Below are 16,277 nucleotides of genomic sequence, written 5' to 3'. Positions count from 1 at the left end.
GGCCATTCCCCATCTCTGCTGAATCTTCTGCCCAGGATCGCACTGCAGACCACCTCTGGGCACGAGACCTCATGGGGCTGGACCTGCCCTGGCCCTGTGGGCACAGGCAGACGTGTGGAGCACCGTTGCAGTGTCATACCCAGTTTTGCACCTCCCCGGCACAGCTCACCCGTCCATAAAGCAGCTCCAGGGGGAGCCCAGTTGTGTCCCCACGCCATCCACACACACCAGGAGGATGCACCAACACCTGGCGTGGCCTCTGCAAAGTCCCTTGTGAAGGTCCCTGGTCAAAGCCCCATGTGCCGTTGAGCAGCATGATATGCCATGCTGTAACTTGCAAGTGCTTCAGGGGAAGAGACAGGGGCCCAGCTCCCCCGCCAGGAACCCTCCGCACGCTACAGGGTCCAGCCCCTTCGCTGGCTCTGTGCTCTGATGGCTGCTTGGGCTCCTTTCAGCTGACAAGGGAAGAGTGTGAGTTGTTGATACTGTGGCTGAAAAAGGGGGTATATTAAAATATTCTTCTGACAGGTTCATTTTCTGAATTCCTCTGGATTATTTCCAGCATTCCAGTTCCATCAGAAAACGCTCTTTTCAGGGGCTGGGGAGAGACTGTGAGTCATTTCTTCCCTTTTCTTCTCATTTAGATGGGAAAGGTTAATCCTTTGAAAGTCTGAAATAGCCACAACTAAACTGCAAGGGAGTGTGCCCTTCCACAATGCAAGAGAAGTGCTTGGCAAGAGCAATATCTTGAGAAACTGTAATCCTGCAAGAGAAGACATAATAACAGAGGGAGTAAATTGTCACAGCTGTAGCTGCTGTTGCCATTTGTGTTTGGGTTGTGTATGTGCCAGTGCAGCCATGGCCAGACTGTAAGGACTCCCCTCCTCTCGCAGGGGAGGGGGCTGCTGTGGGTGCCCACCCTCAGTGAGGTGTGCGACACCGTCTCATGGACCTCATTCACCGCAAAGCACCCAGAGGAGCAGCGTGACCCCGGCTGGCCCCCATCCCTGGGGCATCACCCACGCTCTGCAGCCCCCTCTGGTGGGTCCCTGACCTGCAGGTGACAGTGCTCCTCCACCAGGTCCCTTGGGAGCCCAAAGCAGCACAAAGATCTCTGCCCCAGACCCCCGGGACCAGGGGAAGGTGTTGGGGGTGAGGCACCACGTAGGGTGTCCCCACAGCCCAGGGGGAGGCAGAGGCTGGTGCCCACCCCTTTCCTGAGCCGCTAACGAGCCAGCGTCTGCCCCTTGGCCATGCCGCTAACGAGCCAGTGCCGGCGCCTCCTTCCGGAACAAACGTGATTCCAATTGAAAACTAACATGACAAGAGACGCACACGGTAATAACCCAGTGAGGAGACATGGCTCTCAAGACATCTACAGACTCCAGATTAAATGAAATTTTGACAGAGAAAAATATGTATTGGCAACATTTCTTGATCCACAATTCAAAGAGAAAATTGAAACCATATTTCCGTAAGAATCAGACGCTGGAAAGAAGTTCTTAATAAACAAAAAGAGACAGGTCATGTAATTCACTCCCTTTTCCTCTTTTTCATTTGTTGGCCAGTAACTATTAAAAGTCAAGGAAAGAAGGTTTCTAACTGAAAATTTGTACTTGAACCTGACAAACAAAACAACTTGGAAGGAAGTTTCCCAGCTGCAAGTCAGAATATTTACGTCTGGAGATGTAAGGAACATTTCAAATCATTAAACAATTTGCAAAAAAAAAAAAAAAAAAAAAAAAGCTGCTGGTTTTGGGCTGAGAGCGTCTGGTTTACAGACTCTGCTCCACCTCGCTTTTAAAAAGCAATGGCTGAAAAAACCAGAGGTGGAGAGAATGGATGTGGATTTCTCTTCTTGTTTGTTTGGGGACAAATTAAATGTTACCTCCTGGAAGACAATAATCAGACATCTACATGGGAGTGACTCAGGTGTGCGTCCCATCAGAAGATCCATGCATGGGGGTAATCTCACTCAAGAGCCAGAGGCCTAAGATCAGGGTTTTTTCCCTGGATTTTCTGCTCTAATTATTCCCAGGGTGTAGGGCTTTGGCAGTATCTTGGCTTGAAACACTAGACACACGCAAGCGCAGGCTGAAGAGGAAGGACGTGGCCGTACACAAAGACCCAGCACCGGCGTTAGGGACCGGCACTTTCTGGAGCCAGAGCCACCCACTGGACGGCAGGAGCAGCCTCTTCTCCGAGGACACCAAGAGGTCACATAGAATCATAGACCCATAGAATGGTTCGGGTTGGAAGGGTTAAAGCTCACCCAGTCCCACCCCCTGCCCCGGTTCCTGTTTGAAAAGCCTCCTCCTTCCTCCTAAGTGAGAACTGGAGGAAAAAGCACAGAAACAGGGTAAATAAAGTCTCCAGTTGGTGGAAATCCTTAGGGAAAACCCCACAGAAGATACACCTGGAGCTGCGCAGTTCTGCAGAGAGTCATTTTTCCAGCTTCCCCAAGAAGGAGGAGCTGAGCAGTGTCCATGGGATCTGTCGCTCCCGGGGCCCAGCGCTTGCTCCAGGGTGGGACCAGCAGCCCTGGCCTGAAGCCCGAGACCTCTCGGCCCCTCACCAGCCCGGCCCGCGGCTTGCACGAGGCGAGCATGAGGCCGTGCCGGTGTCGGTGCGGCAGGGCTGGTGGCTGGGCCCTCCCGCGCCGCAGAGTGACATGAATTAGCGTATGACAGTGACAGAAAATGGAAAAGAATGGCCCCGCAAATGCAGTTACAAGAGAAAGGCAAATTGATTCAGTGGACATATGAGTATTTTTGAGAGAGAAAGCAAGAGAGCTGCCTGACATATTCCAAGATACCCTACGATTGCTTCTCTTAAGGAGATGTCATTCAGATTTTCCTGAACTAGCCTTTAAATTACAGTTCTATAAATAGATAGGACACTGGCAGTATTTACAGTATGAGCATCAGGTGAAAAACTACGGCTTCTGCAGCGTCTGCTCATCTCACCTTGTATCTGCCCTGCTGGAGGTTAACTCTTATTTCCATGTTAATGCCGTCTCAATCCCAATGACTGCCATTTGTCAAATTAACATTCATTTCAACAACCCAAAAGTGAGAGCTTTTAAACATTAATTCACAACTATGAGCTCTTCTCAGCACATTATTATGTTACTGTGATGAAACAAACTGCCTATGGAAAGATATAGATCCTACTGGAAATGTTGGCACTGCAGAGGGGAGAGGAAGCCTGTTCCGGAGGCAGAGCTAATGCGGGCTCCCGTGGGGAGGGCAGGGGCGCCCGCCCCAGCGATGGCAGGGGTGGAAATAAATGGAGCCGCCCAGCTGCCGCCCCAGCGGGCGCTGCTCAAGCAGGGCATCCCCGGGCATCCCGTATGGGTCCCTGCGAAGTGTGGGTGTCCAGAGCCCCCCACCCTGGCTGGGAACACCAGCTTGCCTCGTGCGGGGGCTTCCTCTCCTTCCTGCACGGCATTCCCGGGAAGCGGTTTGCTGAGCACCGCTGCTGCTGCGAGGCTGGCACGAGTATTTCCAAGGCAAGAGATTACCATCTGAAACATTTAAATCTGTGCTATTTTGAGTCTGCAATTATTCCAGCTCTCACAATGACTGATCAATGTGCTGTCTCCGATTAATAAGACAAATTAGAGGAAGGGCATTCCTACGACAATGGCTGACAAGAGCCGCTGCCGCCGCATCCTGGGGCGCATGTGGGTGCGGACAAAGGCAGGAAGTGGCGCCAGGGACAAACATCCCTTGGGACGTCCCTTGCGTGGAGCCACGCTTCTCCCCACGCACGTGCGCTTCCCTCCTGCCCAGGTAGCGAAGACCATGGCCTCGTGTCTGCCCTTCTGCTGCCCATCTCGAGGGAGGAGCCATGGGGCTTCCCAAAAATGCCATGTTCAAGAGCAACGAGGCACATGGGGTTCCTGCGGCCACAGCCCCTGCTGGGAGCACCCAGCGGGTGAGGCGGGACATGCTGGACACGGGGGGAATCCTGCCACCCTTTATCTCATGGACACTGAGAGCCCCTGGCAGCATGCGGAGGCCGTCGGCTGGTCCCCATGGCCTGGGGGCTGCACGTGACGCTCGGCAGAGCTTCATTCCCTCCGTCACCCATGGGAGCATCGTGCGGTCCGGGCTGTCCCCAGGGGCTGCCACTGCCCTCCCTCCCACTGGCACACCCTGCGACCCTCCCCAACACCTCGTCCCTCCCATCCTGTTTTCCAGAGCCCAGTTTTAGTTCTAATCCACTGAGCGGTCTCCGTGGGACATGGCAGTGGTGCAGCAGAACAGGATTTCCTCTTGCCTCTCAGAACGGAATAAGGGGCTGAGACCAGAAGGCTCACCGGGGGCATCAAAGGTGCTGCTTCCTCTCCAGGACCGATCCCTGCGCCCACCACGGGTCCCACGGGGGTCTGCTGTGGGTGGGTGCTGCTGCATGGGGGCACAGCCTGGCCCTCCCTGCTGCTGGGCTCACCTACCAAAGCCCCTCTGCTGCCCTGGCCCCGGCACACAGCTCAGAACGGCCTGAGCTTCAGCCTGGCTGGAGGAAAATCAATGTTCTCAACAGGCTGGCGAGCGGCTCAGCCCAGAACCTGTTGTTTGCTGCTTATTTAGGAGGCTGGGACTGGTGGGTATGAAAGGACACCAGGCAGAGCCACCAAGTGCCTTGGTCCCACGTGCCCAGGGGGTGCCGGGTGCTGCCGGGGCAGGGGACAGGAGCTCATGACCACTGTCCTGTAGCCGGGGTGACCTGCCACCGTCCCGCCTGCCCAAAGCCGCTGTGGGCAGGGCTGGCACCTCGGGGCCGGCAGCACCCATCCCACATCTGGTGTCCTGATTTTCCTGAGGGTCTATCTCCCCAAATAAGCAAAGACAGATACCTACTGCTCAACTGCATCTAGAATAATACATGGCTCCTAACTGAATACAAGGCTGTAATTCAATCAAGATGTTCTGCTGACACTATAAACTGGGAGAGCAGCTCAAAGCAGCCTGTATAAATGCCAGCAAAACCCCGAGACTGAATTACAGCTGTACTGTTGCGCCAGACACCGTCGTGGCTCAAACACAGGGGAACAAAGTCCTCTTTGTTAAACTAATTATTTTAATACATATAAGGAAAGGACAGAAAGGACCTGTTAAATATTTACCGTTTCAGGCCTGTTCTTCTTAGGACATTTTTTCACATGTTGTTGATATAAGCTGTTATGTGCAGCAGTTAAATCTGCCTATAAAAATGGAAAGGTTTGAAGTGTGCATGACATATTTCAGGGGACCGGGTGACTCAGGGGGTTGGTAATGGAGCACGCAGCCTTTCACCTCTGGAGCGCTGGTTTGAATCCAAAAGCCATTACCATCTGGAGGTCGTTTGGCAGCATCCCTGTTACGAGTTGGACTGGTCTCGGTCCTAATGACCAAGCGCTCATGTGGCAGAAAGGTCCCCTGTGCTGGCATGGTGCCTGGTTGGAGGGGCTAGGGAGGGCAGGGGAAGGGGCTCGAGCTCTCCCCGCTGCCTTTGGCAGCCCCTGGGACAAACGCAGCCCGTCACTCACCAGGGTATCATGCTGCTGTGTCCCACAGGTGACAGGAGAGCTCATGACACCCACAAAAACAGTGAGTCCTCCCGACACGGGGAGGGGCCAGCCCGGGAGCACCCAGGTGATGGTGGCAGGGCAGCAGCTCCGGCGAGCACTGGTGTCCCCATCCCACTGTGGCTCCCGGGGAGAGGAGCAGGGGAACCCCCGTGTCCCATCGGTGCAGGCCAGCATGACCAGGGGAGCTGGACACCAGAGGAGAGTTTGGAAAACCTGTTGCCATGGAAACAGCTGCTTGCTGCAGGGAAAAGCATGCCGTGGCGCTTGGGCGCTGCCGCCCCGGCGAAGGCACTGCCAGATGGAGAGACACCCCGCAGTGGCACTCAGGGAGACACCCAGGATGAGGACATGGGACGTTCCCAGCCCGTCTGGCGTGGGCAGCACCAGGGCTCGGCAGAGGCTGAACTGCTGGGGGGCTCTGGCAGAAATGCAGGAACATTGTGGCAATGCCTGAAAGCACCAGGGACGAGTCATTGCCCACCTGGCAGCAGAAAACAGGGATCCCTGACTGCTGAGACCCCAGCTCTGAGCTGCTTTGTGAGTCCCTCGACACCCTGTGTCCAGAGTTCTCCTGTGTTAAAAGCAACGATTTCCAGCACAGCCCCCCAGGTGCCGGGCAGCCTGGGCAAGGGGGCTCTCTGGGAGCCCAGCGCTGCTCTGCGGGGCAGCCACCGAGACCCCCGGCCACCGAGACTGGGAGCGCGTCCTGCTGCAGCCTCCTGGTGACATCTCCTGATGGCTGACCCTCTCCATGAAGATTCATGGAAAGCATCTGCCTCCGATGGTGCTGCCGATTCCGTGTGTCTGTCTGCTAAGAAAATGAGACCTCTGTCCCCAGCCCACCATGGGGAAAAGGCTTCATCTTCGCCCCAAAAGGGACAGAGGCTGCTCAGGGTGGGGTTTTTCCTAAAGAAAAGCTCAAATTCCATAGATCTCAGCAAAAACTGTGGGAAGAACTCAAATATGCAGAAAGCACTGATTTTCCACGTGGATGCATTGCCATTAGCCCTGCCCATTAATTAGAATAACGCTAATTGTTATGATAATGATGATTATATACACTACTTCATATTTACTGGGATTGGAAATATTTAAAACAAACCCTTGCAAAAGCTGTGTGCTTTTATCAAAGCCAGCAACGTCTTAGATAACATTTTTAAATGCCAAATTTTCTATGAAAACGTATATTTATATCAACAAAATTAAATTTCAGCTTAAGCTTCTTATTATAAATAAAAGAAAATAAGTCAATAAAACAATAAATATCTAACTGAATGAAGCAGAAATTATATCCAATTATATTTTCTTTAAAACCCAATTTATCTGCCAATATTTTCTTTAAATGCTCATGTTACTTTTTCACTTACTAACAATAAATGCCTGGATGCATTTCAAAGTGGTGCCTTTTCTATTATTTCATTTCCTGGAGTCCTCGGCTTGAAAGGACATTAATAGCACACTATAAATAAAAAAAAAAAAAAAAAAAGTTACTTAAGGATTTACAGCTGAGGATTTCTATGGAAACAAACCGAAGAGGAGAGTTTGCATCAGTGTGGGGGTGGCGGATGGAAACAAAGAGCACACACTGAAAATAGAGAAAAAAGTTCAGCTGCCACATGGCAACCCAGGGGCCTCCTACCTGCGCCCGGGCTGTGGGTCCCAGGGGTCACCCGAGGCAGCGGGGGCCGGGGTACCCCGATGGGACTGCTCTGGCACGGTGACACCTGTGGGAGAGGGGGCAGTTTGGGGTGCCGGGAGGGGGCTGCTGCTGGAGGCCCTGCCTCTGCCCAAGAAGAGAGTCACAGTAAAGCCATAGGGATGGTCCCACACACTGGGACACCATGGGACACCGGGATGCCACAAGCTTGGGGCATCTTCTCCCTCACTGCCCAGGTCCCTGTTTGCCGTGCTCTGAGCGTCTGAGCATCAGCTGGCAGCGAGGAACGACTCCATCGCCAGCCCTCGTGCAAATGGGAAGCGGATTTCCAAGTGAGAGGGACCAAAATGACTTGCATAACATAGGAAACAATTCAACAATCAAAAAATCTTTCACCACTTAATAGGATTTTATAAATTGAATTATCTCTTTAAGCACTGACAGTCCTAGCCTATCAATCAATTAAGGGATGCCAGGCTCGAGCCTACTGACTCACTTGGCGGGAGAGTGCTGCTCTCCGTGAGCTGCTCTTCAGGCTCCTCGCTCTTTCGACGTCCCCCAGACCTCCATGAAGGCCGGGCAGTGCCAGGGGCTTTAATTATTTGATATATTTTGCAGCTAAAATGTCCTTTCAGTCCTTTATAACTTGTTTTGCGGCAGCCGCTGGGCAGTGGGCACTGCGCATGCCGTAGGGTCGGGCCAAGGGGGCCGAGTCCAGATGTCTTGTTTCTGGAGCCAGAGAAAGCCACGGATGGGCAGAGGCGCGGGGTGACCTCTCTGTCACGCGTACAGTGGGGTTTGGTAACTTCCGTTTAGGTTTCTGCAATTTGCCTCTCCGCACTAAGTGTGTATTAATGCAGTAGGTGAAGCTTGCATTATTGATGGCGTGTAGGACCAGGTGTTCACAGACGAAAGGTTAGTTTATTAATCCACTGGGAGACCTTATGAAAAACAAATTCAGGTAAACAACATATTTTTCTTGACTGCTTTTCAAGATTTAAGGCAGGGATCCTGTTCTCCGAGTCTTTTTGACGCATTTCCATTGCACTCTGTTATTACATTCTTCAAAAAAGAGAGATTGCTTCTTGTGCCAGGTTCTGGGGAGAGAGAAACCTAATTGAATCTGCTGCCCGTGTGTGCTGGACAGCATCTCCTTCCCAGTTATGGATGGTCTTGAGAGTTACTGAAACATACAGTCAGGCCTATCGGAAAGACATTTTTCCTTGAGGGGACCCGCAGTGCCCATGCTGTGTCCCCTCCTTTCTCGGCCTCGGGCAGCCTGTGCCCACCAGCCCCATCCTCTCCGGTTTGGTGCCCGCAGAGCCCAGCCCTCCCCGTCCCGCAGCCCCTTCCCCTGCGCCCGGAGCAAGTGTCATCGCGGCTCTTTGCCTGCCGAGCCGTGGTGGGGAAATAGGCTTCCAAGTGAACCCCCCTGCACGCCCCCGTCTGGAGAGGGGCTGGGGTGGCGAGGGGCTCTCAGGGCTGGCACTGATGCCTCCCACCCCCTGTGGCCCCACGGTGCCACCTCCCTCTCTTCCCAGTGCCACCCCAGCACCACGGGCAGCCGGACTTGGCAGGGCAAAGCCACTGGTGTGGGGGTCACCACCGACCCTGCTGGACGCCCCAGCGCTGCCAGGAGGGACCAGCTCACGTGTGGCTGCTTTGGGTCCCACAGGGAAAAGGCAGTGGCTCGTCTGGGGAGGAATCGGGCCACAGAGTGCCAGGCACAGCGTGCGGCTGGCTCAGCCCTGCTGCCCTGTCCGTCTGCTTCTCAGTTAACCTCTGAGCATGGTGCTTGGGAGAGAGAAATCCCTGCGCCCCGTGTATGACCACTGGAACTTGATTAAGCACTGAACTTTAATTAATTGACTGGCTTGGAGTAATAAGGTTTGCCGATTCACTCTGCCCAACGACGAAGTGAATAGTTAATTTACATGAACTGTCAGGTGCGAGGGCTGCCACGCTGCAAAGAGCCGCTCTCCTCCACCCCACCATCAATCAGGTGAGGTGCAGAGCACACGGGGGGCCCGCCCCCCCCATCACAGCCCCCAACACGTGTCCTGGCCCCCCCCCAAAACCCTGGCCCCCTGACTGGAGCTGCTACAAGTGGGCGAACATGGGGCGCTCAGCGCCCGTCTCTGGCTGAGCTGGGGGAGTCTCCTTTGCCCCCACTGGGTGCTGGGGACCCTTGGGGACCCCTCTCACACCCGGGTGCTGCTGCTGCCCAGGGGAGAGCGCCGGCAGCAGGGCTTTGCCGTCAGACACACGATACACCGCTCCTGGCATTTCCCCGACAGCATTCAGGGAAGATTTCCAAATGTCAGCTTCCCGTCCCGGTCAATCATTTCCACCCTGCGCCCGCGCAAATAAAGGTTACCAGGTAAATCCCCCCTGCCTGGCGCAGGCCACGGAGCCGAGCCGTGGTGGCCGGCGAGGAGCCGCGATGTGGAAAAGGCTTCCCAGCCAGAGCGGGCTGGGAGCGGGAGGGCAAGAGACCCGGAGCATGTGCCCTGCCTGTTCCTTCAGCGTGCATCTCCTGCTCTTTAAATTGATTGGCACTTTCTATTTGAGGAAAAATGAGTTCTTAAAATTGAAATACTGGTTATTGTTATGGTAATACAGCAAGGCTGCGGCAGGAGAGATTTAAAGATACAAAAAAGGTTAGTTTAAATCAAGCGACTGATAGGTGAGTCTATATAAAGTACTCAGGACTAATGAGTTCAGAGGTATCTGCGTATTGAGTCTGGCCCCCTTAATGCTGCTGATTCAAGCGGTGGGCGCAGGTAATAACCAAGATAACCTGAGGCCTCCAAGATCATTATTGCTTTATCACGTTTTGTATAAAATATTTTCGGCCTCATTTAGGATGTCAGCCTCTATCAAACGTTTCCTTGCATTAGGAGCGTGACGTGTCCCCGCAGCACCGGCATACCTGGCACCCTCGCCGTCTGCCGGGGGGAAGTGCTGAGGGCGCCCAGGAACCCTCTTCAGGGGACACGGTGCTAAGCAGAAGATTTATGAAAAATGTAACAAAAAAAGTACCGAGCCCATATTAGCATGACATAGTGACTGATTCCCAACATATGTTATTGCTTTCTCTCATCTTTACCTGAAATTAGTAATTTAGAGTCCATACCTTTATTTGGAAAATAATAGTACACACAGAATTATAAAAGTTTAATATGTTCTCCATAAAATGAAAAATGAGTGGTTATGATATTGTCTAACACTTTCAAATGTGTTTATTAATTCATGTTTTAAATCATAAGTTTCATTCTGCAGGAGAGTCATACACAGCAATAAGCAAGTTTTAAAATATTAATGAATAAACAATATTTCTCTATTGAAATATAACATGCTTCTTTGAACAATGTACCACCGGTAATAAATCACAACCAGCAGAAAATTGCATTTCATATTTAATACAACTTGAACTCTGCCTTTTTATAAATGATATCTTTTTTGTTTAATTGGCGTCAGTTCAGATCTAGCAGATTGCTAATAAAATTCTGGATTTCCATATTTAATGACGCGTGCTCTTTACGCTGAATTTTACCACAAAAAACACAGCCTTTTATTATGCTAATAGATAGCGTTAATAGGTGATCCCCAATCATGAGCAACGCCCCCCTTTGCTCTCCCGAAGCCTCTCCTGGGCTCCCCGGCAGCGGGGGCGATGGAGGCAGTGTCCATGGGTGCCAGGCTCTCGCTCCTCAGCGCAGGGAGGGCACCGTCACCCCGGCAGTGGCTTGGCCAGGCGAGCGGCTGGGTGGGCGGCCTCCATGTTGGTGGGGAACAGACCCCACCAGAGACGCTCCAGAGCCACGGCAAGAGGGGACCCTAAGACCCCCCAGCCATCCCCCTTCTCCCAAGCACCATCCCTGGAGAGCTGAGCATGTCAGGGCGGTGGGAGGTGGAGGAGGGCACCCTTCCCATGGGGGGCACCGGCCCAGAGCTGAGCTCCTCGGGGACACCCACGGGTCCCCACCACCCCCTCAAAGGAGCCACCACCCACCCCAGGAAAGGTGGCTGGTGCAGGCAAGACATGGCCATGTGTGACACACGCGCCTGCGGCACCCCTACACGAGCATGCACGTCTGCACCCACATTACTAGCCACAGAGATGAATGAAATTAATTGGTTTTAATTAGCCTGTGTAAACAAGATCCTTAAATTTGTTGCCACATGAGGGTTTTGGCAGTCTCCAATAAATTAATCCTTTTTATTATATCAATGACAGGGAGATGATCAAATAGGCTTTGATACAGATTTTGGGATTTATCACCTACTAGCACTCTGATATGCTTGAACTTTTTTTTTCCTGCTGCTGCTGCTGGAGGCAAGAACGAGGCTACAAACGGCGTTTGCTCCCGGGCCTGTCGCGGGCGGAACAGGGGATTTGGTGACAAATGGACCGGGGACGCCAGGGAAACTTTGAAGAAAAGTTTGTCTTTGGGATTTGTTGGGAAAGTAGAGTTTTCAGTGGGGTAGGGTCACGCAGGAAGAGATGCGGGGGCAAGGGAGATCCTGTAACGAGGCACAGCAATTAGTGTGTCGTGTCAGCACATCCTGCAGCCATCAGCTGAGCTAAACCTGTCCCTGGCTTCACCTCCAACTCCAGAGCACACGGTGCCTTCGTCCAGCCATTCCTGCCCCAGGGCTTGGGAGGGCTGGGGGCCATGAGGCTGTGTCCAGCTGGAGCGGGCTGTCCCAGCCATGCATGGCCAGTGCTGCCCCATGTCCCTTTGCTGGCCCACACCAGGTGCCCAGTCTTCCCCATGGACTCAGATGCTGCCCCGCTGCCCTTGGAGAGTGTGGCACGTGTGTGTATGGATGTGGGCAGCACCCTGGGCTTTTGGGTTGCACTAGACATGGTGTGGGCACTGGCACAGCCTCAGCGAGAGCTGCAGGAGCCTCTCGGCTGCCATTTCATGGCAGCGGCAGCTTCACCCAGACCTCCCGGGCTCATCCTACAGTCTCTTCCTGCGCCCGTGGCTCTCGGCACAGGCTCCACATCAGCCTGCTCTGTGCACATCACTCCTCCCACCGTGCTGAGCCTGGGGGTAGATGGGCTTCACCGGTGCTGGGGGACACCTCAGCAGGACTGGTGTCTGCGGCAGAGTTGCTCTGGCATGTCACAGCTGATTTCCCCGCTGCTGCTGGGACGCAGCCCAGCACCTACGGCACGGCTGTCAGCAGAGGTTTTAAATGCCGGCACCATCCCTCCCTGTCACCCGTTGCAGGAAGGTTGAGAGGTTTTGGATTCCAGGAAAAACAAATCTGGCATCAGAGCGGCTGCCCTGTGTGCTCGCGGAGGGGGAGCAGCACCCACGTCCTGCCTGGAAAGCCCAGGAGACCAGTCCAGCAGCCGTGCTGTCCCAAGCATCCCTTCTCCGACGGGAGGGCTGCTGCACACAAAACCTTCTCCTGCTCTCTGCCACCAAGGGAAGGATAACTGGATGGGAATTCTAATCATATATTATATTACCGTGTCATATTAGACTAATAAAATCCTAATATGATACAGGAATGGGGAGCATATCATAACTCCTCTGTGGGTAATACAATGCATGCAATAAATCACTCCCAGGGCTTATCCTTAACAATTGTATCAGCGCTTTCTGTGTCATGCTGATAACTCAGTCCCTCTGATCTAATGGTTCACTTTTCTTCACAGTCCATATGGCAGTGACATTAAAGCTAATGAAATAAAATAAAATTTGCCAATCTTTGAAGAATTCCATTCTTTAAAAAGATGTATTTTATTAACACAAACTGGAAACATCTTCAGTTACTCGGAGTTATTTTTATCACATTGGAAATACATGGCAGAGATAGTGGTATCAGCATCTTACATCCGACTCCCATGTGGTTTTTGCAAAAGACATGGCGACAGGATAACACACACGTAATGCCAAGTTCACATCATCAGCAGAGCTGCCCCCTCTGAGCCAGTCCCGTGGGGCATGGATTTTGCCGTGCCTGAAGGTCGCAATCTCCCCAACTATTCCTTTCCTGCGCTGAGGTTCCTTTGTTGCATCCAAGGCCAGACACGCTGGGCTGAGAGCCTGGCTTCTGAACACCAGGAGAGGAGATCATCATCTGCTTGGCTTTTGGCACATGAAGGTTTGCTTTTCTTCCTGGGGCCGGGAGGTGGCTGCAGGGCTGCTCCTGTAGCTCTGTGAGTCACAAACCGGGGTGCATCTGCCGAGTGCCAGGTGCTGGTTCTCCTTGGCTGCAGGGCCTCTCACGATCCCTCCCGCAGGACACCCTGGCCACCGGCAGCTTCTTGGTGCAGGTCAGACGGAGCTCGGGCTGGTCCCAAAAGTGGTTGGTCCAGCTGTGCACGGGGGGCACTGTGGGTCTCTTCTCCAAACACCCTCATGCCCGTCACAGCCCCAGGATGCGCGGTGCAGCGATGATGGTGGTGGTGGGTGCCTTCATTGGGACGATGCTGGACACAGGAGATAGCGATTCTGGGACCCGCTGCAAATCCCCAGCTGCTCCTCCTGTGCTCTGTGCGGGCTGGCGCCTCCCAGGGCCAGTGAGACCCACGGCCAGGGGGCTGGTGGGCTTTGCTCCTCCATCACCGCGGTGCGTGGGGCTGCGGCGGCTCCGGTCACGGTGACACTTACTCACGTGTGCCAACAGCTCAGACATGGGCGCGGGGAATCAGGATCATGCCATCGAGCAGTCCCACAGGGAGGAGGGCCGGGGGTCTCCTCCCCATACCAGGACGGGCACATGGTGCTGCGGCAGAGGTCCCTCACAGCAGGGGGGAGCGCAGCCCCCGTCCGGGTGCCTGCACGGAGCAGGGATCCTTGCACGAGTCACTGTTCCTGCACAAGGCTCTGACGGCCCCTCAGGGTGTAGCTGCTGGGTGAAACACAATACCATCAACAGCATGATCCTAATGCTGGTGCTCGCAGTAAACCTTTCTGATGTGTGATCGAGCCTCAAGGATAAGATGTTTATTATTTGCCATGTAACCACGTGGCTGTTCTCCAATGTAAGGAAAGGCCAAATTGCACTTGTAATTCAAAGGGACCCAAAGCCTTAATACTGTAAAGCAGCACGCTAATGATGCCCAGCGGGCGCGGGGCATGCAAGTGCGGCCCAAAGGTTGTTGATGGCCTTCCTATGAACCTCCTCAGTGTGTGACAGGTCCTTGCCTGTGGCCAGCGGAGATGTGATCAAGATGAGGGACGTCTGTGTGTTCATTACGCTGCCTACGCCTCCACTGACACACTTTACATTTAAAATACTGTTTCCATTGAGCTGGAGCATAAACACCGAGTGTTTGGACTTGGGGAGCTCCATTAGCAAATGCAAATCGGTCGGTGCTTTGTCCTCCGCATACGGGAACCTTCGGAAGTCCACGGTCCCCATCTGCCCCAGCTCTCGTTAACTGATAATGAAGGCTTTGCAATGCATGTCTAGTTATTTATTTATTTATTTAAATGCACCACCTGTAGTGAAAGAAGCAATGTTCAATTCTAAAACTGATCAAGAAGTTGTGTCTGCTCTGAAACACGAGCAGAAGCAGTAACTGGTGCTCAAGGGCACATGGGACACGGAGGGAGAGAAGAGTGGCCGCGGCCCTGGGGGTGAGAGCAGGTAAACAAAGGTATTTTACAAAATAACCTGATACAAGAATTGTTGATAAGAAAAGCTGACCCACAAGCTAATTGAATCATGCAAATAATCGTTTAGTCACCAAAACACCACCTCAAGGCTTGCACAGCCGAGTGGGAAGGAGCGGTGATGGGCAGGCAGCTCCCGGGAGCACAGCCGAGCCCGGGCTGGTGGTGAGCGCTGCCTCCTGCCCAGCTACACTAACCCGAGTAGTGAGTAGTTATATTTATCAAAGACCATTTGCTGCAAGTGATTAACGTTAATTTGATTTCCTGTGAGTCAATTTCCTTGAGATATGGTAAATAGGCTATTACCTGTTATTGACCTTTACTTTATTAAAAAGATTTAAAATTAGCATTTATATATATACGTCCTTCCAAAAAAGTTTTTTTAATAAAGAAAAATATTTTTATAATCAGATTATACTCGCTAGCTGAGGCTGTAGTTCCAAAGTTAATGTTAAATAAAGATGGTCATTAAGAGTGAATATGATGATGATTTTTAAACTCATCTAAAGGGCAGACCCCTTCCTTCGCCTCCACTTGAATCTTTGCTCCTGAGCAGAGCAGGGTGGAAGCGGAGGCAGGGACTGGTGGGGGCCGCCTGTGGGTGGGAAGCCTCTGCCCTGCAGGCCCTGCTCCCCCTGCCCCTGCCCCTGCCGGGACACACCTCTCCCAGGATTTCCAGCCTTCTCCAGGCAAGAGGGCACAACGACCTACTGGTATTTAAAGAATTGCTCAGCTCCTGCTTGGTGACAGCCTGTGCTCCTGGGAACCTACTCCTCTCCTAGGTCTGACTTAAACTGAGTGGGAAGAAATTACGTCAACATTTGATCATGAAAGCAAAAAGTTTATTCATGGTTGAAACTACATATAACTACCACGAGGAAGACTTTTCAATCCAGGGTGTAATCCAGTTAGAAAGTAACACGAAACGGTTTAATACATTAGAATCACTGCCACAAATTATTTTCATGACTCAATCAGTTTCAGAATCGCATACAATACAAAAGAGAGAAAGAAAGGGCCCCCTGTTACACAGGGGGAAATATACAGTACTGAATACTGAAGTCTGTATGCATTACAATTAGTTGTTGGTTTTTGCGTGGATTAGTAACAAGATGAAGAACATTCAAAATGTTTCTCAGTATTTACAACAGTTTCACTGTTTGTGTTAAACCTAAGACCCCATGTTTCCACTTTAGCTTCTTTAAAAGTTGCCAACGCAACCCTGATTCTTTTAAAAGATTACAATGTACATTACATTTCATGGGGAAACAAAGAGTTAATTACAAGATGCAAAAAGATAAGAAAGAGACAAACTACAGCGTGAGTATCGTTCAGAGGTAGTAAGTGAGCACTCTAAGCTACAGAACATGTTGAAAGTCTATTGGTTTGTATGAGTTCGCAT

The 16,277-nt window shown here is 52.3% G+C and overlaps 1 protein-coding gene across 3 annotated transcripts in view; it reads right to left on the bottom strand.

Moving 5' to 3' along the window:
- Positions 1–15,698: 15,698 nt before the first annotated feature.
- The window catches only part of PBX3 (PBX homeobox 3), a 110,233-nt gene continuing 109,654 nt past the window's right edge, over positions 15,699–16,277 (bottom strand). For 2 of the 3 annotated variants that reach the window (XM_074161057.1, XM_074161059.1), the window contains one exon: positions 15,699–16,277. This exon is cut by the window's right edge and continues 988 nt beyond it. The gene's annotated coding sequence lies outside the window, so the exon portion shown is untranslated. The other variant, XM_074161058.1, reaches the window with a different exon arrangement.

Source organism: Numenius arquata, chromosome 19, assembly GCF_964106895.1.
Source record: "Numenius arquata chromosome 19, bNumArq3.hap1.1, whole genome shotgun sequence".
Lineage (NCBI taxonomy): Eukaryota > Metazoa > Chordata > Aves > Charadriiformes > Scolopacidae > Numenius > Numenius arquata.
The sequence above is the reverse complement of the archived record's forward strand: the minus strand, read 5'-3'. Positions and strand labels throughout refer to the sequence as shown.